At 45.5% G+C, this 27,312-nt stretch overlaps 1 long non-coding RNA gene across 3 annotated transcripts; it reads right to left on the bottom strand.

The window, feature by feature from the left end:
• Positions 1 to 550: 550 nt before the first annotated feature.
• LOC123863919 (uncharacterized) lies at positions 551 to 17,499 on the bottom strand. Of its 3 annotated transcripts, none has more exons than XR_010411033.1 (8): positions 17,363 to 17,499; positions 16,521 to 16,568; positions 16,247 to 16,425; positions 9,681 to 9,742; positions 6,843 to 6,926; positions 5,729 to 5,925; positions 5,542 to 5,613; positions 551 to 2,951 (listed from the first exon to the last, which is right to left on the bottom strand). It is a non-coding gene; the product is annotated as an uncharacterized LOC123863919 (long non-coding RNA). The 3 variants fall into 3 exon arrangements; XR_006795673.3 differs by having other exon boundaries at positions 5,729 to 5,806; XR_008505087.2 differs by having other exon boundaries at positions 5,729 to 5,806; positions 16,247 to 16,401.
• Positions 17,500 to 27,312: the final 9,813 nt, after the last annotated feature.

Below are 27,312 nucleotides of genomic sequence, written 5' to 3'. Positions count from 1 at the left end.
ACCCGAAACCCTCGTCTGTGTACAGCTCTAAGAGAATATGTTTGTTTTTTCCCTTCCTCTAACCCAACTGTCTGTTCCAACATCTTACCATCTATATGCTAACTAACAAATGATAAAGAGAAGCTTCCCAGAATCTGCCCAGAATGTCCATTGCCAGGATTCTTCTTGTCTTATTTCTACTCCCTTGTCTCTATCTGCCATTTTGGTCCCTGCTCCTGCCTTTGGGACTTGTGACCATGCTAAGGAGCTTCACCTTGAACTTGGTCAGTCCCTGAGGGCATCTTCGGCCTGGCCTCAGGGGTGAAACTGGCTGGAGCTGCCAGTGTGGTCCACCAGGGCTCAGAAGGGTTGGCTACACTCTGGCCAATGCGGGAGACACCCAGCTCTGCTCCTGCCAGACCCTGAGTTCCAGCAGCTCTGGTCTAACCTGGCACTGCTTTCCTTCTTGTCCCTTTCCTCTGCTGCCCCTCATTGTTCTCCCTTCCCTACCCATTCTTCATTTAAAAAAAATAAAGGCAGAAATCAACAGAAAATGCTAAGCTTTCCAATATGGAGTGTTTTATTTATTTATTTGCGCATTTATCTAGCAGTAAGAATAGCTTTGAAGCCTGGATTTTCCTCCCCGCCTTGATCCTAAGCCCTGGGTCTCCAATCCTCTTCAGGTTGGGTTTGAAAAAACTGGGAGAAAGCAAGACAATATGAGTGACCTAGACTTAATTAAGTTGAAATAATTAAACATCAAGCATTGGCAAAGGCATACTTTGTGGTCAGAGGACAAGTGCCAGAGTCAGATGGGCATTTGATAGCAGGAGACCTGAAGTGACCACAGGGGAAAGGGTCTTGGGTTATCAGAATCTGTTTGGCAATGAGCAGCCTGGATGACATCTCTTGTCCTGCCCATCATCAAGGAGGTCCCACCCTCTTGCACCTCCCCACCTCTGCAGGGCTGAGGACAGGCACTTGATAAGAGGCCTTCAAAGACATTTTGCAGGATGCAATATCACAGAGTCCTTATATTTCAGGGGACATGAGCTCCTCCTGAGTTTTCAGCATTTCACAGATCTATGCAATTGCACAGAGGTGCCAAAATAACAGAGCAGCAGAAATAGAGTTGCTGAATTGTAACCAAGATGGAAGGTCTCTCTACTTTGAATACTGGATATCGAACAACTTCTGCATTTAGCACCTCAGCCGAGACACTAGAAAATGGTCAATCCGATGTGGGTTTGTTTAGACCAATGTGGAAGGAAGCTCTTCATGGACTGTTGAAGGAAGTGAGATGAATATGGAACTGGACAATAGGAGAAGAGGAGATCCCAGAGCAGACACTCGTCCTTAGCCTCCTGTGTCAAAAAGATGCAGCCATTCCTTAGGAAGGAGAGATGGGGAGTAGCCACTAGAACCCCAGGAGAGGTAAGCCTACATATATTTTATAATTTGCATTTTAATTAGGGCACGATTAATTTAATATGTGCATTTTATTTTATTTTTTAATATGTGCATTTTAAATAGAACTTTCTGGAGGTGATCCTTTAGTGACTCCCAGTTAGTGCCTCCAACTGTAGGAAGTTCAAGCACAGTGAGGGGGCAGGTCAGGGAGGTACTTTGGAAGCGGACAGTATCTTACAGCATTTTTTTTAAAGATTATTTATTTATTTATTTATTAGAGAGAGAGAATGAGTGGGGGGAGGGGCAGAGGGAGAAGCAGACTCCCCGCTGAACAGGGAGCCTGATGCAGGGCTCCATCCCAGGATGACCTGAGCTGAAGGCAGCCACTCAACTGTCTGAGCCACCCAGGCGCCCGTCTTACAGCCTTCATGATGCCATCTCAAGGTAGCAACTTTCTAGACTGCTTGTGGGTATGGCCCACTCTGCTCAGAATACTAAATATCACCAATGGGATTAGTTTGCTGAAAATGCTAACCCCATGTTCCAGGGAATTTGATTTTGTGTCACAAAGGGTGCTAAGATTGGAGCCCCATGCCAGGGTGAGAAAGGCCAGAGTACCAGGCATTCGCCTGACGGGCAGGGTCTCTGGAGGCCACCGCACATTCCAGAGGGCAGAGTCAGAGCCCCTGCCTGGGGAGGGGTCTCCTGAGCCACGGCCTTTGCTGGAACTTGGACACCCCACCCCCCATTCAGCACTCGCCTTCCCTCCTCCATCTTATAGTCACCAGGCATCTAGAAAAGCTCTCTCCTTGTTTTATCTGGCAGAACCTTGGGACAATAATTGGACTGTGTTCAACTGGCCAGGAAGCCAAAGCCCACAGAAAAATGCCTCATGACTCCTGCCAGCCCCTGCTCCCTGCCAGTCCCAGTGCCGGACAAAGAGCCCTGCCAGCGTTTGGATTCGAGAGGGGAAGTACATTCCGTATGTGGAAGCCACATAATGGAAGTTATGTACTTTTCGGGGACTGAGTCGGCCAGCACCACGGCTGCTCCCATTATGTGGCTCATGAAAGGGTTTCACCTCCTGCACTGGAAGGGAGTTGGTCTGTCTGCAACAAAGGCGTTCGCCTCTGTGGCTTTCTGAAAAAGAATGTGTGTGCTTGTCAAAACAGAACTTCCCTGTGTACTTGGAAGAGTAGGCCTGTCTGCCTGCCAGAAGGGAGCAAGGCTCAGTCTGGTTAAAAAGGGAGAAAAATTCCACTGAGCAGGCCCGTTAGCCACTGCCCAGGACAGCCTCCCTCTCTCACAAAGACATGTGTTCCCTGTGCACAGCCGCCTCCCCTTGCAACTTCCCACCAGCGCAGTCTGATGTGGTCTGCAAGGTGGGGAGCCGGTGAAGTCACGGGGGTGAGTGTTTTCCTATCATGGCAAGGTAAATCAAACTTTCCTCCACGGCGGATGGGAGCCCCAAGGCTCACGGAACTGTGAGTAATGTGTTGGTAAACACTGTCACTTTGCTTTTCCAATCATTTTTTTCCCTCCGAAGTCGGCTGCTGTTTCCCCTGTGATGGTGGAAAAACAGAGACACAAAGATAACTTGCCTCCGGTCCTGGAGGAGGGCCCTGAAAACCCGCTTGGGGATTCATCAGCTGATTGTGATAGTGTGGCTCTCCTCCAGAAGTCTGCTCTGGATTCAACCTCCCAGTGCAGGCCCGAGAATGCGCTCGACCAAAACAAAGTTCAAGGTCCAAATTAGGTAGGACTCTATGAGTACAATAAACGCCCCTAGTTTCTTCTGCGGAGATAATCTAACCTGGGTGTGATTGGCAAATATTTCCTTCCAGGACCTGACAGACCCATTCCCTTGGTGGCTCCAGATTCCCAAGGAAATCTTCATAGAACTCAAAAGTTCACCCAGAGGAGGGATCCCATCTCCTTGAAAATGGATCATGTCTCCATAAGACACATTTGCACAATAGACTATTTGAGGCTACATGTGGATTCTAGGTCCCTGATGGTGAGAACTGCATCCATTTAATTTGAGTGGTGGGTTACCTTTCCCTAACAAATGAAAATGACCTCCCTGGTTCCTAGGTAGGAAAGAAAGAATACAGGCAGAGTCTGGGTTAATCTCACATTTGCCTTGTTCTTTGTGGTTGCAGAAGCATTATGTTTTGAGATACGACAGTCCTCAAGTATCTGCCTGAATTTCTGGAGACACCAACAAAAGTCTTTGCAGGATGAAGGACATTTTTGGATCTAGTTCCTAAAACTATAGTTGTGAGCTCCAGGACAGTAATAAAGTATCACGGCAGATAGTAATTGTTAATTTATGCAAGCTTGTTTAGACGTTAGTGGGACTTTTGTTAACTGATGCATGCAAAGTTACAAGTTGTTTATTGCTATCAATAGCTTACATCTGTGACCATGGTTGTTTTGTTATTAAGAACATGCCTGACTCCCTTGGGCTCTGAGAATGAGTGTGTAACACAAGCACTTGTTTCGACGCCATGCACCATTCCATTCCAAGCAGAACTTCATCATGGTTGGAGAGGTTAAAAATCAACAGTAGGGTATAACAATAAATGTGGACAATAAATGAAACTTCAGGAATAGTCTCCCCTGTTAACACCTGCTGATCTCCAGAGGGTTCATCTGCTGGGTGTGCTCCGTGGTTCCCGATGACTCGGGGCTAATACCTAAAGCCAGTGGTAAGAACTTACAAGTGGGGTCAAACTGTGATTCAAGAAAAGGATACTAAGTTTAAGAAAAACGAGGGGCACCTGGCTGGCTCAGTCAGTAGAGCATGCGACTCTTGATCTCCAGGATGTGGGTTGGAGCCTCACATTAGGTGTAGAGATTACTTAAAAACAAACCAATTGTAAAAGTTTTTGGAGAGACTCTGGAAAATTTGAACAAAGACAGGTTATTAGATACTCTGGGTTGGTGATAATATACTAGGGATACATTAAAAAGCAAAAGTGCTTGTGTGTGTGTGTGTGTTGCTTTGAACTACCTTAGAAAAAAGTGGATATAGGTGAAACAAGATTAGCAAAATATTGATAAATGTTGATGTCTGAGTAATGGGTCCATGAGATTTCAGCATACTATTCTATTTTGGTATACATTAAAAATTTCTGATTTTTAGAAAGAAAATGATGGAGAGATGCATCTTTGCAGCAAAGGAATCTTGAAAGCTTGCTGCTGCCTTACTTTGTGATGGGGGCAGGAGTTGTTCAAAGCAGCAGAGTGGGCTCAAAGATTGAGGTGGATGGGGGCTGCCAGTACAACTTGCTGGGCAAGTTCGTACTGAAGGTGGCCCACAGGTTGATCACAGCTTAAAGACTGGGATCATAGAGACCGCTGTCTCTACCCACTTCTCAGCCTCTCTTCCATTCATCCTCAAACACATATTGAATATCCAATATAAAGTTTCCTGGAAAAACAGAAGGAATAAAGCATATGCCCTGCTCTTGACGAGTGGACACAGCAACACAGAGAGAATTAGTTGAATAATACAAACCCCGAAGCATCCTTGGACACTCAATCCACTAATCTTCCAGGATAGATCAGTGGAAAATTATGGCGGCCACATGGTGTTGTGAGGATGGAAGGGTCAGCCGTCTTCAGAGGGTCTGGGGACTTTGGCCACAGACAGATGCTTGGGAATGCTGGTCAGGCTGCCCCTCACAGTGGCCTTCTGATTTGTCAACCAGGATCACAACAACCAGACCAAGGACCCTGGGCTTTGCTGTCCGGTACTTTGGCTTAGGGGGCTAATCCAAGCATGGGGATTGCTGAGCTATCGCTCCTTGACCTCAGGCACTTCCTTGCTGGGCTTCAGTCACTGGCTCTGGGGCCATATAATCTGGACAGCCTCCAGGACATATGGCATACGCATGCTGGAAGCTGCCTTTCCTGGTGACATTGCTCCATACTCCCAGTGGGCCGAGTGTATTTGAAAATGTATTCATGTTGGCTCCTGGGAATAACCATTCTAAATCTCTTAACTCTGCCCTGTTCCCTTCCTGCCTCCTTTCCTGTCATGGACATAGACCCAAGCAACCCCATCCTTCACTTTGCTGCTCTTCCAAGAACCCGCAATCACTTGCAGCCCAGCGTCTTATTCTGTCCCCCATCTCTCCTCCGTACCTGTTTTATTTGAGGAACTCCAAACAATTGTTCAGGCTAATAGCAAAAGATGATTTGAACAAGAACAAGTCTCTGGTGAGAGAAAAGCTGTGGTTAGAGAATGCTTTGTTTAGACACAATCTTGTTTCTGAAAAGTATGCACAGTACCTCTAACTGCTTATCAAACAGCTCCAAATGTAGGTCTTACCTTTTGAATTGCTGGCTTTTAAACTGGTCTTCCTGGCATCCCAGGTCTCTGCAGAGGTGCTTGAGGGGCCAACCCTGGCTGTGAAAGAGGGATAAGGTGGAAGAGGACATCTGAGCTTGCAGGGTCCCATGGCCCGCCTTCACCTCGAAGAACTCCCCTTTCTTCTGCTTTATCTAAGACTTTAAAAATTTCCCTGTCTAAAACAAAAGAAAGTTGAAAACCAACTGCTTTAATAAGTAAATATTCCAACTGATTGTTGATTTACATATAGTCTTTGCTAAAGGGCTTGAAAAATGATTCCCTAAAATGTCTGAACATGCCACCTGCAATTTTGTTTCAGCTATTTGTTTTGCTAGCAAACCTTTCCTTCATAGCTATCATGAAGACAAACCAGCCCAGTTTTTATACAAATTTGCAGAACTAGGGGACCCAAAGGTAATTGCATTTTCTATAGCTAATCTTTTTCCCAAGCGGAAGTTCAGCGTCACCAATCAGCCAACATCCTATTACGGCATGCCTCTGTGGCTCACTGCACCTTCCCCAGATCCCATATTGACATTTAGAAGCCACCTGAACATGGCAGGAGCCACGGGGGAAATAGTCTCTGGCTGATCATGCAACCTGAATCTCTTCCTGCTGGAGAACCAGATTGATAAATCCAGGTAGCCTCGGACGTGCCCCTCCTCACCCTCCTCCTCCCATAATTCCCACAGTGAGAGGCCAAGCAACACTTGATAGTGACAGGAAAAGCGGCCATACCATCGATCATGAAGTCCCGGGGCAGCAATGAGAGTTAATCACTGCCTTCTTGTCACTATTTCCAATAAAAACAATGGCAAAGTTACTGCCTCATAACCACAAAGTACCTTCATGTTTCAGAGCAGATAAACAAATTGTGGGTGCCACTATCTCTTCCAAACCCGAGAGGAATGCATTGAACAGAGGCGAGGGAAAAAACTAAAGAGAAGAGACTGATGTCCTGACAACTGTCGTGTTCCCAGTAAGGAGTCAGACAACCGTATTCTCTGGCCAATGGTGGGGAATGGGGGTATTCCATTTTATGCCAACGAATATTTATGGAGCACATGCTCCAAGCAAAGTCCTATGAGCTCACCAAAGGCACCACAGCGACAGTCAGAGTTGTCTTGTCTTCAAGAAGCTTGAAATCTGGTTACTTGACAAGGTTGTATTTAACTAGCTATAAAACATAAAGCACAAGGTGTTAATGCATGAGAGAAACTGACACAGTCACCCATGTCAAGGGTCTGGGGATGGCACATCACCCCAAGACCTCGACTAGAGGGTGTGAACCAACCACCAGGCCCCCCTGTACATTTGACAGGAGCCATACTGCTGGGTTTCTCCCTGGTAATGCTGCAGCCCTTTCCATGTAAGCAACAGCTGTGTAGGATGGCGATCTCTCTGTGGTTACTGAGAGGACCCAGAGACCCAGAGAGACTCCCTAGAAAGTGGCTTATTGGTCCCAGGAAGTGCAGACAAGATGAATGCTACATACACAAAAAAAGGAAGGACAGTGGTCTACTTGGCCTGATTTCGAGACCAGAGACTTCTTTATTCCAAAATATCTCTCTGATTTGCCTCTTTTGGAATAAAAGATTTGTCCCATAAAAAAATGCTACCTTTGTAAGGAATAGCACATGGGCCAACATGCATTAACAGATGTTCAGAGCTGGCAGATTTGAAAGAAAGACTTATCACCCAGTTACCCCACTCCTCCTGTTCCTCAATCTCATCAGGAACTTCAGGTCCCTGATTTCTCCACTTTTTTGCTGTAAATCATCTCTTCCCTCTCCATCCAGCTGAGGAGTGGGTACTTGCTCCAGAGGTTATTATAAAGTTATGGAGAGGTCCTATTGAATCCAAAGATGAGAAACTAAGCTAGCCCTGTGGGGATTGAAGTCTTTAGGAGTTGGAGCTGTTCTCTCCATATCTTAGGTACCGTTTTCTCACTTTTTCTTCTAACTACTGTTTTCTCCTCTCTCTGCAGATCACCTTCTTTTACCATCTCATTAACTTGCTCATGGCCCCCAAATGGCCATTCCAGCCCTACATATATTGGGATTCCCAGTGTCCATGTTTTTCGGATCAAATCCCCAAAGTAGGGGTTCTTTTTTTTTATTATGTTATGTTATTCACCATACATTGCATCATTAGTTTTTTTTTTTTTTAAAGATTTTATTTATTTGCCAGAGAGAGAGAGACAGTGAGAGAGGGAACACAAGTAGGGTGAGTGGGAGAGGGAGAAGCAGGTTTCCCGCTGAGCAGGGAGCCTGTTGTGGGGCTTGATCCCAGGACCCTGGGATCATGACCTGAGCCAAAGGCAGACGCTTAATGACTGAGCCACCCAGGCACCCCACATCATTAGTTTTTGACGTAGTGTTCCATGATTCATTGTTTGCCTATAACACCCAGTGCTCCATTCAATACATGCCCTCCTTAATACCCATCACCCGGCTAACCCATCCCCCCCTCCCCCCTCCCCTCTAAAACTCTCAGTTTGTTTCTCAGAGTACATAGTCTTTCATGGTTCATCTCCCCCTCCAATTTCCCCCCTTTCATTTTTCCCCTCCTACTATCTTCTTCTTCTTCTTTTTTTTTTTAACATATAATGTATTATTTGTTTCAGAGCTACAGGTCTGTGATTCATCAGTCTTACACAATTCACAGCACTCACCATAGCACATACCCTCCCCAGTGTCTATCACCCAGCCACCCCATCCCTCCCACCCCCACCACTCCAGCAACCCTCAGTTTGTTTCCTGAGATTAAGAATTCCTCATATCAGTGAGATCATATGATACTTGTCTTTCTCTGATTGACTTATTTTGCTTAGCATAATACCCTCTAGTTCCATCCACATCATTGCAAATGGCAAGATTTCGGTTTTTTTGTGATGGCTGCATAATATTCCATTGTATATTTATACACACCACATCTTCTTTATCCATTCAGCTGTCGATGGACATCTTGGCTCTTTCCATAGTTTGGCTATTGTGGACATTGCTGCTATAAATATTGGGGTGCACGTACAAAGCAGAGGTTCTGATGACTCAGCCTACCTGCCATGGCTTGATGGTAGGCCTGCAGCCAGGCATCAACTGGGTCAGGTGCCCCCCTTTACCTCCCACCAACAGCCCAATCAGGGAGATAAGACCACATGATCCAAGGCATCCTGCAACACATACTCACTACAAATCAGTCTGCTTGGACCACAACCAAGTACCACAGACTGGGTGGCTTAAACAACAGAAATTAATTTTTTCACAGTTCTGGAGGCTGGAAGTCTGAGATCTAAGTGTTGGCAGGTGAGGCCAACACCGGATGGAGAGGGAAGAGATGATTTACAGCAAGAAAGTGGAGAAATCAGGGACCTGAAGTTCCTGATGAGGTTGAGGCCTATTTCCTTGGCTTGCAGATGGCCACTTTCTTGCTTTGTCCTAACTTAGTCATCCCTTGGTCTGTGTTGTCTGTCCTAATCTTATTTTCTTTTAAGATTTTTATTTATTTATTTGATATATAGAGAGAGCAAGCACAAGCAGGGGGAGCAGGAGAAGCAGGCTCCCCACTGAGCAGGGAGCCTGATGCGGGGCTCGATCCCAGGACCCTGGGATCATGACCTGAGCCGAAGGCAGACGCTTAACCGACTGAGCCACCCAGGTGGCCCTGTCTGCATCCTAATCTTCTTTTTGTTTGTTTGTCTTAATCTTCTTATAAGGACATCTGCCATATTAAATTAGGGCCCACCCTAGTGATCCCATTTTAACTGAATTACCTCTTTAAAGGCCTTATCTCTAAATATAGTCACATTCTGAATCACACTGAGGGTTAGGGATTCAGCATTTCAACTGGGGGGCCCAAGCCAGCCCATAAAGACCAATACGTCCACCAGAAGGGATGTAGGAGGGAATAGAATGACTGATTTCTCTCATACCATGGTCGTTATTTTCTCGCCAGAATCCTCAACTCCTGTACCATTGTCTTTTCATCACACACCTGGAAAAAACAAAAACCAAAAAACCCTTTATATCAGTCTTAGGGTCTTAGCCTATATTTATGCTGCAGATCACTTTTAAAGAAAACCATTCCACTACACAAACTGGTACCACAGCAAGTTCTCCATCATCAGAGGGACCCAGAGAGATCTCTGCGTGCCCTGAAACAGCCCTTCTCTCTTTTTCACAGTGTCTGTTTCAGTCTCTTTCTACTCTCCTCAGACCTCTTCCCTCTTGGCAAATGTTCTTACTTATAGAAGATGGAATGCATCTGAGAGGGACTCTCCTTTGACTTCCTGCTACTGAAGTTACAAACACACCTGCATCTGCTCTCATCTTCTTCTCCCTCCTTCTAGTTGAAAGGAAGGAATTCCTCTCCTGCCTGAGACCAGTCCTAACCCCTGATTCTGGGTCTCTCCTCTTCCAATCTCTGGGATCTCCTCCCTCAATGATCTCTTCTCTATTCCACCTGGTTCTTTTTCATCAGATTTCTTCCATGTGAAAAAAATAATCCTTCCACAACCCATGTTTTCTCTAGCTAATCCTCAGAGCAAACATTTAAAAAGCCTTGACTATAATAAATGCTTTCCCCTTCCTCACCTCCCATTTGTTCAACTGTCAATGCGGCTTCTGTTCCAATCACTGCTAAATGTGCATCGCTCCCCTCGCCACCCCCTATCATACTCCTTAACAGAAAAATTACAGCTCCCCAGTCAGGCTTCAGCTTAAATATCATTTCTGGAAAGCCATCTCTGCCCTTAAGACTGGGCTACATGCCTTTTATCTCTGTTTCCATAACATTTGACTTTTTCTCTTATCATGAAATTCATTATGATGACTTCCAATGATCCATTTACTTCCTGATTATAAGCTCCTTGAATAGAAGGGTTACTTTTCACTTGCTAAGGCATCCTACTGCCTGCTTCAGTGTCCAGAACAAAGAAAGATGTTCAAGGTTATGGAGCTAGTGACTGGCAGTGCCATTCCTCAAACCCGAGTCAAGCCCAAACTCATTCTAGAATAGGCTCTGTCTCTAATTATCAAAGAGATTTCTTTAGACCAGGGCTTCTCAAACTTTAATGTGTGTGCTCACCACCAGAGCATCTCATTAAAAGGTGAATTCTGATTCAGCAAGTATAAGGTGGGGTCCAACGTCTGCATTTCTAATAAGCTTCCTAATGATGCTACTATTGTTGGTTCATGGGTCTCACCTAAAAGCAAGGGTCTAGTGATATAAAAACAAAATGCTTCTGTAGGCTGTATCAGAGAGAGTCTCCCTCAGCCAGTGTAAGCTCAGATCCCGAACACAGTGTGAGAGGGACTGACAAGGGGTTCCTCTGCCCTCTGTTCTCTTCTTTCTCCAGCATCAGAGCACCTGCTCCCTGACAGCCAATGAGAAATGAAGTCAATTATTCCGTCCTGTGCAGTTATATATTTTAACTCACACTGCAATTCTTGACTGCGTTTCTCGCTCTAGGAAAGATTCCAATTTGACAGTGGAGGATGAAATAAATCCCGAGTTATCAAATTGTATTTCCTGGATCTGTCTAAACAAATTCCCTTAAAACCTGCTGAGGAAATAGTTCTGCTATTTCCCCAGTAATCTGGGTAGAGTTGATGTCATTCAAAACTCAGAGATCAGCCAGGGCCATTCCCTTCTGTTTCTTTAAGGTGCCTCGCTCAAAGGAGAACTCCTCACTTTAGAGATGCTTTCTCTGTAAGAAATTGAAGAGACAGTGCCTGTGAGCCAACTGAGCAACGGATTGTCACTCCGCAGCTGGAGAAGGCAACTGGAGGTCACAGAGGGCTACAGTGTGCCAAGTATCAAAGACACTGACTGTAGGTCACTTCTGCTGAGCACACCCAGCTCTCTATTTCTAATCGAATTAAACATAAGCCCTTCTTTTCAACTTTGTCACCACCATTACCTTACTCTACCATACCTACTCAACTTTCTTAATATTACTTTAATTTATTTATGTATATCCTATCGATACACAAAAAAGGAACACCGATGCGCTGAAAATTTAATAAAACAAAAACACATAGATATAATGATGCGAATGGGAGCAACCAGAAAATCATTAAAACAAGAAGAAATTAACAAAAGCTAAGTCTCTAGGACTTTAGGAGACTGTAGTTTCCAAATATATTATCAATTTCTTTCTATGCCAAAGTTGTCTAGGAAAATCTAAACCATAGCCAGCTGTCTTGCAAAAATCTAAATTTGTACCGGTGCTCAAAAAGGAGACAGGAAGAAATGCAAGGCTGGATTAGCTTAAACCCTCCCTTCTATCAAGGAAATCTCCCATGTGTGCTCTCTTGATGAGGGTAGGGTCAATGGCAATGTGTTTGTCACATGTACTTGCTTTCCTTCCCAGCTAAGATGTACATTTCTGCACAAAGGTATCTGTCTCTCTTCTGAATGCAAATTTCTTATGAAAACTTCAAATATTACCACTCCCCTAGATCACCTTCAACTCCCATTTGAATGAGCGCCGCTGAGCCTTATGTATAAACTGTTGCATAGAAAGTCCACAATTATTCCCCTCTTCATATCCATGCCCCTCTCCAGTGTGACTTAGCTGCTTTTCCAATCAAGAAGTAGAATTATTCCCCCACTCCTAAAACCTGAGCTGGCCACATGACTTTCTTTGACTAATACAACGTAGCAAAAGTAATATGTGGGAGTTTCAAGCCTAGACCTCAAGAGACCTTGTGTGCTTCTGCTTGCGCCCTGGGGCCCCTGGCTTCTGCCATGGGAACAAGTGCAGGCTAGCCAACTGGATGATGAGAGACAACATGGGGCAGAGTCAACCCAGTTGTCCCAGCATAGGTACCAGACATATAAGGGAGCACAGCCAAGATGAGCAGTCTGCCCCAGGCAATCCACCAGCTGACCACAGGTATATGAGTGAGCCCACCTAAGATCACCCAAGTCTGGCCAAGATGAGAAGAAATGTCCAGTTGGGGTTCACAGATATTTTGATAAAATCTCAGTGTTTATATTTACCAGATTATGTTAACTCATGGAAATAAAAATGAAATTGATGGTGCATTCCCAGAAGAATTCCTGGATTTATAAATAAGATTAAATCATAAGTGTCATTTTGAGGACCTTCATGAATGTGTGGCTGGAGCCAGATGGCTAGCCTCCCTACCTCCCCACCCCTTCCATGATAAGCCATGTGCCTAACACAGAGCTAAGCACACAGTAGGCCTTCAATGTAAACAGGATGAATACATACAGCTTCACATCTGTCTTAAAGATTACAGAAAACTGAAATTGATCATTAAGAATCCTGCAGACCAAGATCAGCTCTAAATAAGATTACTTCTTCCCAGTCCCTGGGGGACAGATAAGGGTAGGGAAACTTCCATTTTTCTGGCCCAGTAGGCTAGGAGTTCTCAACCTTTTTTTTTTTTTTTTTTCCTGCTCTCATACCTTGAGGGACACCCACTGTCTTAGATAATGGTGGCTCACCACAGAATTGTGCAGGGCCCTTCCTCCTGTGGTGGGAGGTGGTACTTACCAGAGTAACAGTGCAAATGTGCTGTTTGAAAATGCCTTCCAAGTAATTCTGATCTGCCCCCTTCCAGCTACATGGAGAATCACCAGGCCTATTATCTCAGAGTGGACAACAATCTGTTTTCAAGTCCTCCCTAAACTATAAGCTTCTAGTCCTCTGCTGTCCAATATGGCCTCTAGGCATCTATGGTTGTTCAGATTTAAATTAATTATAATTAAATAACATTAAAACTTCAGTTCATCAGGAACACATTTTAAGTGCTCCACAGCCACTTGTGAGCAGAACAATACTGAGAACATTGTCATCACAGGACATTCTACCAGACAATGCTGTTCTAGTCAGCCTGGGAACTCCCCTTAGGCTCCTGCAGCCTCTCTGTCCCATAGTAACTCATCTTGTTGTCCAGTCCTCGGTTTATCTGCTCCTTTTGCATTTCCATTTTATTTATCTTTTCCACCTCTTGCCCCTAGTGCCCCTTCTCCCCCTGAGTTCACAGAAGCCACCCTGAGCACCTTCCCCCAGGTCCTGGATGTCAGCAGCTTCAGTATTTTCCTTTCTCTAGGAACACATTGAAAACCCACATTTACATTTAAATGAAGGTCCTACTTCAACCAGACAGAGGTATGCCTCCAAATAAATCCATATATTCCAGGCAGGGGAGTTATCTTCATTCTCATAATGTAACCTGTCTGGACTCCATTGGAAATTATTACAAACCCTCCTTTCCCTGTGCCTTCAGGAACAGAGTGTCGATGTGGTCTGTCGGCTGGGAATCCAGGTTGCAAACCTTTGCTGAGGGCTGGCGTCCACTCTTTCTTTGGCTGTGCTGTCTCTAAAACAACCGATAGCAGTTTAAAGCTGAGCAATAAGTCTTGCTGCTATAATTGGACATGGAGCAGAAAAAGACCTCGAGCTGTAATGGGAGGTATGTTTGCTAAAGGCAGTCCATCTTTCCCTCTTTCAGGAATCTGTTCCTGCTGGCCATTTCCAAATCTAAGAAGGATCATCTTGACCTCTTCCTACCTTTGGGTGACCTAGTTCATCTCTAAACAGACAACACAAAGCCGCCAAATCAGAGTGTGTATTTTGTTAATCTTGGAGAACTGGGAGTGGGTGGGGGAGAGAAATTAATGATCCTGGCAATGAGGGAAATAAATAAGAGTACTCATGCTGATGCTGGGTTCCTCTGGAAGCAGATCCAGAAAAAAGGATTTTAATACAAGTAGTTTATATAGGAGGCGATCCCAGGAAGCACCAGTTTGGGGTGAGCAGGTGAGAGAGAAGGGAAGGAAGCCAATGTAGGAAGCATTGATTACAGCTATAATCAACTGTGGCTCAATCCACTAGGGTCTTCCGGGAGACAGTGTAGACCATGCTTTGGTGTCGTTGAGATGGGGCATTCATCTTTCAACTCCCAATTTGTTGATTTATGTTCCTGGGGACATTAACTACTTACACTGTCCATGAACAAGTCAAACACAATCCTGTGGTGAGAGATAGCCCTCAGAATAATTGCAAGACTGTCAACAAGGATGGGAATGGTAACACCAAGGGGCTATGTATGGGGCATCAACGGTTCAGCTATACCCCTCTTCTTACTAGATGGGGATTTCATCCATTTTCATAAGCAAGCAGGAAGTTTGTTATTTTATCACCTGGACCATTTCAAAAATCATCCCCCGTCATGATGTGTGGTGAGAACCATATCATGTCACTCTTTCCCCTAGAATATTGAGGTCAACCTGGACTCTGAGAAGTTATCGTGGGCACGGTGGATTTGCTGCATTGGCCTGTTCAACTTTCTTTTTGCCATCCTGCATGACTGTGATGGAAGGGTCTGTGGATCACAGAAACCTGCCTGTCTTCTGGCTGCAAAGGTGGGCACACGGTCAGGCCAGGCCGATCATATCCCTCTTATGGTCATTAAATGTTCAAGGGGTCCACCTGGGCCTCAAGCAGGGTCAATTGGAATCCTTTAATGAGATTTCATATATGGATGCTGGGAGAGTGAGCTTCTCGAAGGCCATGTAAGCCTGGAACGACCAAGGACCATCTTGCCACCCACAGAAAGAGAACATCTGGAAAATGAAGCCATGCTGAGGAAAGTAGAACCAAGGAACTGATAGACAGAGAGTGAGTTATGATGAAAAGCTGAGTGCCTGGATCCAGGTTTGCCTGAAGTCAGTCCACTCCATGACTCCACAACCCAACAAATGCCACTAGCCACTAAGGTTAATTTTAAGCTGGGTTCCTGTCACTTATTTGAAAAAATCCTTTCTAAACAATGTGTTCCTGAATATTATGCTCTTTGTTGTTTTGAGGGTAGACTCTTCATCCATTAGACTATACAGAGAGAAGATCGGCCACTGCATTCACCGTTGGAGTGTCAGCATCACCTTTGTGTGCCCTGCCTTTCTTCCAAGGACCATGGAGGAAGGCTAACTTTGCCTGAGATTTGCTTGACTCATGGACACTGTGAATTGTATAACTGATGAGTTTCCCTCCTCGAATTGGTTGCTAGGAAGACCTGAGGGAAAATGTGTTCTATTTTTTTTCTCCCTTCATTGCCAAATTTCTTCACATCTTTTATGTCTTGAACTATAGGTATTTTTGTACACCACTGAAAATCTGTTTTCTTTTTCTTTTGAATGCGAAGAATTGTAGCAGCTGTGTTCACACTCTCCAACTTCAGCTTGTAGCTACAATGGACTTAATGCAACAGCAACCCTACTCACTGAACTTCTCGATTTTTCTGCCTCAGAGCTTCTTCAAAGCCCCACATGAGCATGGCGCAGAGGGTTGGGCCTCTATCAAAGGAGGATGGGAATTAGAATAAAAATGCCTGAGCTTCCTGTTGGCCAAGTGGACTCTTTTGAGGTGCATTCTACACTATTCCTTAGGGACCCCTCCCCGCTGAAAAATTGTGCTCAGGTGCCCACGGAAATAACCAGTTTTTATTTGTTTTAAGAACTCACCACTGGGGTGTCTGGGTGGCTCAGTCAGCTAAGAATCTGTCTTCAGCTCAGGTCATGGTCCCAAGGTCCTGGGATAGAGCCCCGCATCTGGCTCTCTGCTCAGTGGGGAGCCTGCTTCTTCCTCTCCCTCTGTGTCTTCCCTTCACTTCTTCTCTCTCAAATAAACAAATAAACAAAATCTAAAAAAAAAAAAAAACAACAACTCACCACTTACCAGCTTTTCTTCTTCCTCTTATCTCACTCCCCCCATTTCCTTGTTACTTCCTGGAGTTACCTTGCAAAAAAACTGCAGGCATCCTTCTACAGGTCCTTGTCTTAGGCTCTGTTTTTGGTAGAACACAAAGCAAAAGAGAAATAAAGAAATTAAATTAAAATAAGCAAATAAATTAGTTAACAACCATTTTTTTCCCTCATCCCCCTTGGGAAGATGCTAAATGAAACAACAATTGTGCAAAAAATAGTGCAAATTCAATATGTTTGGCTGAAAATGGCATCGAGAGTGTCTGAGAAAGGATCATAGTCCCTTGGCAGGGAGGGCTGTGACGAGCTTCTGGAGGGAGGCCCAACAATCACAAGGCTCAGTCGGACACATCGCTGCCTGCTGGTTGCAGAATAAAAGAAAAACGGCTAAGGGGAGGCTCTTCTTCTAGTCTGCAGGCTTGTGACCCATTTATATATACATACCACACCATTATACTAAAGAGAATTATATTAAAATAAATGGAAAACAAACAAATTCAAACCTTGAAACTTGAAAGAAAAATAAATGAGCTAATTATTTCCACATCTAACCATTTGGTACAAATGTCTGGCAGGACGTAACATTCTCCCTCCCTTTTCTGTGAAGAAAATTTCCACAGCATTTGTTCCCAACGGTGTAATGTACTTCCTGTTGTGATCTGTGAGCCGTTCACACCAACCTGATGGTTCGCTTCAGTTAAACCTTCCCCTTACACCAGGCAGAAGCGATTACGCCCTCTGGGATGGGATGGGATGGGTGCCCCGTGGCCTGGGGACTCCCCTGCTCTGAGACCGTCCCAAATCCCTTCTCCCTGATTTAGACCTATGAACCTTTGAGCCTCAGAAAATTTAGCCAACACCCTGAGGACTACTCACCCCTGCACGCTAGGGCTCAAGGGCCAAGGCCCTGCTCCTTCAGAAGTCCAGAAAGTGGCTGCTAACAGGACCAAGCCCAGAATTCTTCTCCAGGATACACAGCCAGGGTGGCTTTCCACATGAATAAAACACAATTAAACGTAGCCAACAGAGTTTGGCTCCACATCAATCTCCTTACAAAAAAATAAATAAATAAAATAAAATAACAAGGGAAATTGGAGCTGAGGGAAAGAGGAAGGAGATGCTGTGGAACCACTGTGAGCCTCCTGCATGGGGCGCTGGGAGGCAGGAAGGGTCGCCCTGGCCAGGGGAGAGCTGGGCTCTGTCCCGGCCTCAGTGGCTTCACGTGTTAAAGCAGGGCTTTGTACCAGCTACTTGGGGTCCTCAGGAGACCCTCCAGGCCCCAACATGTGGAGTTAGCTGAATCTAGAGTCACTGAAGGGTCTTTGACTGTGGCCCCGGGAGGTCCCAGAGCTGCCCGCCACTTCCCCCCATGTCTCCAGGAAGCGTGGAGGAGGTGTGGGTGACCACAGGGCCCACTAGGAAGGGCCTCACTGGTGGCTTTGTCTGGCAAGCCTCTCCCTGGGTTCTCTTGGGGACTATCTGACTCAGCAAACTCCCAGGAGAGCCTTGCCTCCAAGAGATCCGAAGCAGGATTGTAAAAATAGAGCCAAGAGGCTGTGATTACAGAGGAACTGTTTCAATCCATCAAAGACCCAGGCTTTTAATGCCTCGCACTGAGGCTCAGGCTTGTGTGGAATGAAAGCAGACCAGGGCCTTTGTTCCTGCCCTTGGCTGGAGTCAGGCGGGTGTCCCAGGAGGGGAACTCGAGTGGACTCCCAGACTCTTGAGCCACAGCCATTTCCCTGGCTGAGGTGACCATGTACTCCATGCCAGACGCAGGGGCTAGGGAGGGGTCTCACCTCCTGGAGGGTCAGGGCGACAGGCTTGAGGGCTGGAAAATCCCCCAGCAGAAACACTTGCTAGGCCTTACTAATCTGCATTGGCCTGAAGGCAGGGCAAGGTAACAAGGCTATTTAGGGGGTGAGGCTTTGTTCCAGGGAACAAGGCACTGTGGGGCTTGGGGTGAGTGGTCTCTCATGGAAGAAAGACACAGGGCTATTGGCTGACCTGGAAACGGGAAAAGGAGGTGTAAAACTCCCAGGCGTTACTGTTGGTCATGCTCTGTGACCTGAGGAAAGCTGGTCACCATTCTGGGCCCCTGAGATTTCTCACCTCTTGGCAAAACTCAGCGAATGCTCCTGAAGAAAAGGAAACGGCAGTGGGCCACATGACTGCCAGTGTGCAAAGGCTCAGGGAGCCCTCTGGTACCCCAAAGAGGCAGGGCAGCTGGCATGAAGGGTAGGTGGAGGGAAGGCGTGGTGACTCCTGCCACACACACACACACACACACACTTCCAGCCTGCAGAAGTCAACCCCGCCCACACTGCTCAGAGAGGGCGGAGCCCAGACAGACAAGGGACAGGCCCACAGGAGGTTACAGAGCCCAGCACTCACAGGGAGCTGTTTCTCTCTCTGTAAGCATTTGGCACCACTGCTTGTGGGCACTGGGTCTGCTCTCTTCTGGGAAAACCAAGAAAAGAATCGGAGGAGGGACCATTCTGCCCCAGAAAGAATGGCCCATTTCTCTTTCCCTCTGGGGCCGCCGAGTTCGGTGCTTAAGAGCTTGGGTGCTGGGTTCAGGCTGCGGCACGTTCAAGTTCGGGCTCTGAGACAGTCTTCCATCTCTTTCAGCCTTGTTGCCTGATCTGTCAAAGAGAGGAATCAAAGGTAACAACCTCGGAACCTTAGCGGGATGATGCAGGTATCTTGTTTGTGAGAGTCTAGCAAATAGTAATGGCTCAATAAATGCTGGTTATTGTAACTCTGGAGCTCTGAAGCAATGCCCAACACATGAAAGAGTCTCCATAAGGAAATCCAGGCAAAGGTACTAACCTCTAGGAGGCTGCTCCCCCCAAGGCCTTGCTGAGGGGAAAGGAAAGGGACTTATGCATGAAAATGTTCCAGCTCGGGTCCTCCCTCCAGCCATCTGGCTTCCCTTGTGTCCCAGCCTGACCAACCACATCGGCTCAGGGGCATAAAGAGATGGCCTCCTTGACCAGGAAGGTCTCTGGCTGTGGATGGAAGAGGAAGGAAGGGGCTTCTAAATCCTTGAAAAGCCCATCCTTGAGGAATCATGACAACATTGAGGCCATGGAGTTGGAACCCTAGGTTCACAGATTTCAGTTCAATCATTTCTACGTTGTGTAACCTTGAGAAATGGAGATACTCATCCCTAATTTGGGAATTACTATGAGGATTAAATGAGATGTATGGATAGCTCTGAGGAACGTTTTTTTTTTTATTCCCACATTTTATTAATTTACTTTTTTAAGTTTATTTTTTTTTTAGTTATCTCTACACCCAACGTGGGGCTCGAACTCATGACCTGGAGATCAAGATTTGCATACTCTTTTGACAGAGCCAGCCAGGCGCCTCCCTCAAAAATGTCTCATAAACGTTAGTTTCCTTTTGTTTGGAGGATAACTCCATGAAATTTCTGTCTCGTTCTCTGTTGTGTCTTGGTTCACTCTGTACAGAATTAATTGCCAGGCTTCTAAGGTGAAGATCCCGTTACCCTCTGTGTCAAGCCCTGCTCGACCCAAAATTGCACCTGCATGCATGTGCACACACACACGCACCCAGCCCTTTTAAAAGGAAATTTACTTCTCATAACCAATCACACTTCAGCAGGAATGAAACAACCTTGGTAAGAACTGTGAATTCAACCTCAGTGTCCCCCTTGTCCCTTCCTCCCACCAAGTACCTGAGCCCTCTAATGACATCCGGTCTGCCCAACACTTGAGCTGCAAAAGGATGAGACACTCCTAGGGGGCTGCAGCTCTGCTGAGCTCCTATGTGCCATCCTAGTCGGGTCCCCGTGGAAAACATCGGGGGCCACAGCCAGAGTCACACGTGACGCCTTCTGGTTGGAAGAGAGGTTTCAAACCCCAAGGATACAGTTATTTGAACTTCATGGTTTACAGCCCCACATGCATGATGCAAAAATCCATGTCTGGTTCCTATTTCAGGGAATAGCCAGCCACAGTCACTCAAATCAAGACACAGACAGCCCTGCTTGCGTCTGCCCCCACACACCCATCTGTCAGTCCCTCAACAAACAACTTGGCTGAGCAGTTGCTATTGCCAGGCACCAGGCAAACAAGCGCTGTCAGTTCCAGCCTGTTCCCTCTCCATCCTGGGGTTACTGCCCAAGCCCAGAACATCACTGTCTTGTATCGGTCCATGACAACAGCCCCCTAATAGACCACCCACGAATCCGGTCTCCCTCCGGGAACAGTATTGGACTCTGACAGTCTGGCACTGCCTCCTGCTGTAGCCTCGATGTCGGGGCTCCCATTCATACCCTCTGTGTTTCCCTGAAATGAACTTCCTATAATTCCCTGTTCTCTCTGCCCAGAAGGACCATCTGGCTTCCTTACCCTTCTCCCACCTGCCTGGGGAACTAGGATTTCCTGAAGGATTGACCTCAAAACTCATGTCTTTGGATAACCTCCCTGATAACCCTGACAGAATGAGTCACACTGTCCTGAAGGCTGTTTGTTTTACCTTTATCACGGTATCGTGTAAACAAATCCTGTCCACGTTTGTCTTCCCCACCTGACTCTGAGCAACTCAAGGCCAGAAACTCTGCCTTAGTCATCTTCAGGGACACTGTCCCTGGCACTGAGGAAGGGCTCTGCCATAGCTGAATGTTTGTGTCCCCCTTTCCCCAGATTCATATGTTGATTCCTAACCTCCAGTGTGGTGGTATCTAGAGGCAGGGTTGGGGGGAGGTAATTAGATCGCGAGAGCAGAGCCCTCATGAATGGGATTAGAGCCCTTATAAACTACACCCCGGAGAGCTCCATTGCCCCTTCCACCATGTGAGGACACAATGGAAAGACAGCCATCTCTGAACCCGGAAGCAGGCTCTCACCAGACACTGACTCTGCCGGTGTCTTGATCTTAGAGTTCCCGGTCTCCAGGACTCCGAGAAAGTAAATTTCTGTTGTTCATAAGGCAGTCAGTCTATGACATTCTGTGACAGTAGCCTGAATGGACTAAGACAGGCTAGATAAAGTTTTATGGAATGGATTATTTATCTAATGTCATAAAACAAATCACTCCAAAACTTAGGGACCTCAGACAATATAATCATTTATTATTATCTCTCACAGTCTCTGTGGACCAGGAATTTGGGAGTGGTTTAGCTGGGTGGTTCTGACTTGGAAGTCTCTCAAGAAGTTTCCATCAAGGTTTCAGCCTTCACTACATCATCCACAGGCTTGACTGGAGCTGGAGGTCCACTTCTAAGATGATTCACTCACATGGCCACCAGTTGGGGGCTGGCTGTTGATGGGGGAGCACCTTCATTCATTTCCATGAGGTAGGGTTGCCATATAAATACAGGATATGCCATTAAATTTGAATTTCAAATAAATAAAGACAGATTTTAGTATAGCTATGTCCCAAATTATGTATATATTTTAAGATTTTATTTATTTGACAGAGAAAGAGAGGCAGGCAGAAGGAGAGGGAGAAGCAGGCTCCCTGCTGAGCAGAGAGCCGACGTGGGGCTTGATCCCAGGACTCTAGGATCATGACCTGAGCCCAAGGCAGATGCTTAACCAACTAAGCCACCCAGGTGCCCCCCAATTATATTTTTATTTGCTAAATCTGGCTACCCTAACGTGAGGGCCTCCCTACAGGATTGCCTAAGAATCCTCACATCATGGGGTCTGGCTTCCCCTAGAGTGGATGATCCTTGCAATACCTTTTGTGACTTAGCTTTAAAAGTCACACCCTGTCACTTTCCCCACAATCTCCTGGTCATATAGGACAGCCCTGATTTAGTAGGCAGGTGCCACATGAGGGCATGAATACTAATGGAGCCCTTTTCGAGGTTAGCTTTCATATGGAGTAGATTCTCCAATGCTGAATTCCATTCCTAACATCTCTAGTTATTCTCAGGATGCCAACTGAAACAACCCCTGCTCCCCACACCGCACTTACAATGCTGGAGGGAATGTAAACTGGTGCAGCCACTCTGGGAAACAGTATGGAGGTTCTTCAAAAAGTTAAAAATAGAACTACCCTATGACCCAGCAATTGCACTTCTAGGAATTTATCTAAAAGATACAAACACAGTGATTCAAAGGGGTACATGCACCCCAATGTTTATAGCAGCAATGTCCACAATAGTCAAACTATGGAAAGAGCCCAGATGTCCATCAACAGATGAATGGATAACGAAGATGTGGCATAGATATACAATGGAATATTACTCAGCCATCAAAAAGAATGGACTCTTGCCATTTGCAACCATGTAGATGGAACTAGAGGGTATTGTGCTAAGCAAAATAAGTCAGAGAAATACAAATACCATATGATCTCACTCAAATGTGGAATAAGAAACAAAACAGATGAACATAGGGGAAGGAAAGGAAAAAATAAAATTAGATGAAAACAGAGAGGGAGGCAAACCATAAGAGACTCTAAACTATAGGGAACAAACTGAGGGTTGCTTGAGGGGAGGTGGGTGGGGAGATGGGGTCATTGGGTGATGGGCATTAAGAAGGATACATGATGTAATGGGGACTGGATGTTGTATGCAACTGATGAATCACTAAATTCTACCCCTGAAACTAATAATACAGTATATGTTAACTAAATTGAATTTAAATAAAAAATTTAAAAAAAGAAACATCTGGTTACCCATCTTTAAAGTGGGAAGCATAGCCAGTCCTGCTGCGTGCTTCTCTTAGACCAGATCCTTGAAGATGTAAACCAGCCACTCTTAAATACCTGCTTTAGTGGAAGGAGGTTGAAGCTCGAGTAATCCCAAACCAAGTGGGTATTCTAAAAATCCCCAGCTATTCATACTGGAATTATAAACCTAAATGCACACAACATCCTTCTCAGTTCCCCTATCCCATAAATTCCTCCCTTATTCCAGGCTCCTCCTCTTCTATTGCCAGAAGCCACCTTCACTCACCACAGAAAGCTGACTGCACTGAAACATATTGCAAAGTATTCAGACAACAAGATGGTCCTCATCAACTTCTGGAAAATAGATAATCAAAAATTGACTTTGTCCCTGCAGCAGATAAACTACAAGACTCATCCTTGATCCTACCTCAGGGCATTTAGACCTGCCATTCCCTCTACCTGGAAATTCTCCATGACCCTCCTCCTCCCCACTCCGAGAGCCTAGCTCCCTCCTCTCATCATTCAGGGCTCTGATCAAATGTCACCTCCTCAGAGAGGTCTTTCCCAACCAGCCTATGTAATACAAACCACCACCCTCCTAACCTGGTCAATTTCTATCCCTTTCACCTTCTTTGTTTTCTTCATACCACTTGCCACTATATGAAATCTCATTTTTCACTGTTTATGTGTATGTCTGTTTTTTCCACTTAGAATGTAAGCTCTAAAAGAACAGGAAATTTGTGCCCGGCCATGTCCCTAACAAATTGAACGGTGTCTGGTACATATTAGGCAAACAATATGTATTTGCATAATGAACAAATACATGAATGAATGAATCCTAGCAGATAGATTTGTTTATATTAGACTTTCTTTCCCCTTCAAGCTCATTCATTAATTCACTCATTCACTGAACAAATATATATTGTGTGCTAGGTGCTATTTTGTTTATAGAGTAATCAGACTAGACAAGGTCATATCCATAATCCTTTTCAATATGAGTCTCTCTATATAGACTTAATCACTGCTATTTTGGGTATGTAATTTGCTGTAAGACATCACCCTTAAAATTCCTGGAAGCCCTCCTGTCTAGTTGAGTGGACTTATCAGGAACTACCTTAATTCTTTCAACATCTCATAACCACATCCTTGATTTGATATTATCTAGACGGCATGTCTTAATTTGATCATCTTTTCCTCACTCAAGTGGCTAGAGAGGAAAAAGGTTTTATTTTTCAAATCAAGTATTGCTATATTCCCTCTAAAGTTGGCCTGCAAACTCAAAAGAGAGTCCATTTCTTCTTGTGGTAGGTTATCGTATACAGCTAGTTAAGAGCCAACTGACACTTTCAACATTCTGCCTGGAGATGCTTTGGACATGTTCAAAATTCCACTTGGTACTTTTTCTATCTTCCGCATTAGCACAGGCAACTGGCTGTTGGCTGATCAGAATGATCTTGGCTGGTGCAACTTGCTTCTGTACCAGCCACCTTTCATTCTCCAGTAGGCTAGCCAAGGCATGTTCTCATGGCAGTCAGAGACCAAAACCGAAACTAAAGCAAGAACTTTAAATCGCTTTTTATGTGGCTCAAAGCAACAATTTATCACTACCTCTCATTACTGGGCAGATTGGCTGGAACCAGCTGGGCAGTGCTCACTTGGGCTCTCTCATACAGTTGTAGTCACATGGTGGCTAGAGTCAAAGTCATCTGAAGAGTTGACTGGGCCTACATCCAAGATGGCTTAGTCACTCACATGCTCAGAGACTCAGCTAGGACAACTGGAAGCATGGGGTCTGCTCAGCAGACTAGCTTAGGCTTCTCCACACCATAGCAGTCTTAGAATAGCTGGAGATCTTACATGATAGCTGGCTTCTCCCAGAGTTTACATTCTAAGAGCTCTATATTACTTTAAAACCCTTCAAAATTACTTACACCTTTACTTCTCCACTGCATTTCTCATGTGGCAAGACGTTGGCCATGAATGGAGTGAGGGGGCTCTGCTTGCCATCTAAAACAAAGGAGCAAGTCTACCCACTGGTGGGCAGCAATTATGGAGTAACCATTCAGATGCCTGAGAGGGGTGGTGTGAACTCAGAATTGTGTATGTCTTCTTTGTTGATGAATGTGGACTTCTGAAGTTGGGGCCTCCTATTTTTAGAGTTTCTGGCACATTTGACTGGAAATCTCATATGACATCAGAACATTTGACACCTTCCTTGTTCCTCCAATATCAGAACAAATCCACTTGTCTCCTATCTTACCAAAATGACTTCATATTTCTATCTTAGCTGGAGCTTCCCTGAAAGCAGAGCCTGAGATGAGAACTTAAGAATATTTATTTCGGAGGTGACCCCAAGAGGCAGAAGGGAGAGAGTGGGGAGACTGAGATCAAAGAAGAGAAAGAGCCAAGAAAGGGGCATTGAGAAGTGAGGCACCACTGTGTGCAACTGGGCTCAGTTCCACTGGGACCTCCAAGGAGTCATAAAAAATACCTCCTGGAGCTGTCCATCCAAAGGATGGACGTTTATCCAGTCAGGCTTTTATCCACGAGCTTCCCCCTCATTGGAGGTTGCCCCTGCAAGGCTCACTGTGTACACAGGTGCAGGCAGAGAGAGAGCGAGCCTGGCCTGGGAGAAGCCTTGGGGCAGAAAGCGGAAGGGCCTAGGCTGTGGCAAGATGCCGTCAGCTCAAGTGAGTCTGAGCCTGTCCAGCACTGTCCTCTGTAGCTGTGGCTGGCGGCTGTGTCCTGAGTCACTAGAGGCATCTGGGTCAGTTTCCAGCAGCCATTTTTTTTCTATCCAGAGGCAAAAGTTTTCATCTCAATTCTTGTTCTTGTAGCTCACAGGAGGCCATTTAGCCAGCTTATTGCCAAATGCCGAGGAAAGAGCCAGGAAATTCCCATCCTGATTCCATTCAATCACACTTGTTTTCCCTCTGAGAGAAATAAGTGTGTAGGGGTTTACCTTTTCTTTACCTTGAGGTACTCACACTGTTTTGGGAAGGCTTTTATTTCTGCATCACATTCTTCTCAGAAAAGGGTACGTGAGGTACAGGGAAGCCAAAGGAATAGCCCCACATGCTCCAGGGAATGAGATTAAAACTCACTCGCTCAGGGGTATCATTGTTACCTGAATCCCAGCTGGCATCCAAGATCCTCTTTACACCTGGAAGGCTGGGGAAATTACTTTGAAACTGTCTTCCCATCTCCTCTAGGCCAATTCCACTGCCACAAAGAGCCTAGAACCCTCTCCCAGACTTCTGCTAATTCTTGGGAGTTTCTGTTCTTCTAGGTTCACTGCCTCACAGGCTCCAACTTCGTGGGATGTTTTATAACACACCAATCCCAATGAGAAACTCAAGTTCGGTTTCGTTCTGACAACAAACAATTGTTCACATCCAGCATGTGTGTATTTGGTGAATTTCACTAAAGGCTGGGGAGTGCGGATCTCAAGAAGGGGGTCTCACCCCATTTCACATAGAATTCAAACACCTTATTGCTTCCTTCTGTCTCCCCCTCCCATCTTTTGCCACCACAAATAACTTTAAGAATGTCACGGGAACTCAAAAATGTTTTCCTTCTGTTACGCAGCGCTGCTCACAGCAAACTTGTCCACTAGATGCTCTGAACGTCGAGGGGCTTTTAAAATTGTTCCCTGTGTCCTTATGAAAGTTTTGTTTTATTTTTAAAAACAAAGATAGTTCTCTAAGTAAGAGAAGTTTGGTGCCAGCTACTAAGGATAATATTACCCTATTCATTTCATTAGTGATGTTCACGGATGTGTTACCTGAAATTCTGGGCCTGCTGCTAAGATACTCCCACCCTCCCCACTTCCTTACTGGCTTATTTGCCAATACTCCCTCCTAGTACCACCTTTGCTTGATGATGACAGGCCATCCATACAACTCACACCTTGATGTGACCTGCAGGCTATGGTATGAGCAAAAGCAATGGAAACCATTAGTTAATTAATTATGAGAATCTACTGGAAGAATGCTAAGGTGGTTCATGGAATCCAAGAAACCAGGGAAAGCCCTAGCTCCATGAAGCCTGGGATCAGAGCTGCATGGAGCACAGAGCATAAGTCTGGAGTTTCAGAGCTATCTCTTTAAATGTCTCCCGTTAACGTGACTCTGCTTGAAAGACTGCCTGTCCGTATTTGTGTATGTTCCAGATTTCAA

This window comes from Mirounga angustirostris, unplaced genomic scaffold (genome assembly GCF_029215605.1).
Source record: "Mirounga angustirostris isolate CCGP_5_RB_7025 unplaced genomic scaffold, mMirAng1.0.hap1 SCAF_1, whole genome shotgun sequence".
In the NCBI taxonomy this organism is placed as follows: Eukaryota; Metazoa; Chordata; class Mammalia; order Carnivora; family Phocidae; genus Mirounga; species Mirounga angustirostris.
The sequence above is the reverse complement of the archived record's forward strand: the minus strand, read 5'-3'. Positions and strand labels throughout refer to the sequence as shown.